The 1,066-nt window shown below is 44.7% G+C and overlaps 1 pseudogene; it reads right to left on the bottom strand.

The window, feature by feature from the left end:
* Nucleotides 1–287: 287 nt before the first annotated feature.
* LOC110212053 (nucleoside diphosphate kinase B pseudogene) lies at nucleotides 288–758 on the bottom strand (annotated as a pseudogene).
* Between the last annotated feature and the right edge of the window lie 308 nt (nucleotides 759–1,066).

Raw genomic sequence — 1,066 nt, 5'->3', positions numbered from 1 at the left:
CCGGATTACAGAGAAGTGACTCTTCTTTCTTTTCTTTCTTTTCTTTTTTGCCTCTTATTTCCAAGCCTTTATTGAACAGGATTACAGGGTTGTTCTAGAAAATGATGGTTCCAATTCCTTTCAGTTCCTTAGCATGAAATGTTGTATTCAGGGATGGAGACATACATACATACACACACACACACACACACACACACACACACACACACACACACACACTCATACTCAGTGATGAAGACATACACACGCATACCACAGCTACTAAAAGGAGTAGGTCCATTCTATATCCACTTTTAAAATCCTTATTCATAGACCCAGTCATGAGCACAAGACTTATAATCGACCAGTTCTTCAGGCTTAAACCATAGGCTGATCTCCTTCTTGGCACTTTTTACAGAATCACTGCTGTGAATGGTTCCTGTCAACTTGAATGTAGAAGTTCCATGAATGGTGCCTGCCTTGGAATCAGCTGAGCTCGTCTCCTCCAGCACCACTCTGCCTGTCTTCACCACATTCAAGCCCTCCCAAACCATGGCTACAACAGGCCCCGAGTTCATATATTTCACAAGCTCAGGGAAAAATGGCCTGTCCTTCAGGTCAGCATAGTGCTGTTTCAGATGTTCCTCTGAGGCCCTAAAGAACTTCATGCCCACGAGGCGGAATCCCTTCTGCTCAAAACGTTTGATGATGTCCCCGATTAGGTCTTGCTGGACACTGTCAGGCTTGATGGCTATGAAGGTGAGCTCAGTGTTGGCCATAGTCCAGGGAAGCTCAGCCTGGAGCAGGGGAAACGGGCAGCTGTGGTAGTGGCGCTGGTGGTGGCCAGAGCCTGAGGAGTCTGCACCTCACACTGAAGCCCAGAGCAGAGAGCAACTCTTCTTTCTAAGCTGCTCTATCAGCTGCTTTTTGAAGATTTGGGAGGGAGAGCAACAAATTTACTTTTAGGGGACTTATGGTCTTCATTTCTTTAATTTTATTTTTCATACTGCAAATATTTATTTAAAAAAAAAACCAAAACCTCTACTGAAGCCCCAGGATAACTATTGGCATCACTGAGGTAAACCAG

This window comes from Phascolarctos cinereus, unplaced genomic scaffold (assembly GCF_003287225.1).
Source record: "Phascolarctos cinereus isolate Bilbo 61053 unplaced genomic scaffold, phaCin_HiC Scaffold_5;HRSCAF=322, whole genome shotgun sequence".
Lineage (NCBI taxonomy): Eukaryota > Metazoa > Chordata > Mammalia > Diprotodontia > Phascolarctidae > Phascolarctos > Phascolarctos cinereus.
Note: the sequence above shows the minus strand (reverse complement) of the source record. Positions and strands in the feature narration are given on the sequence as shown.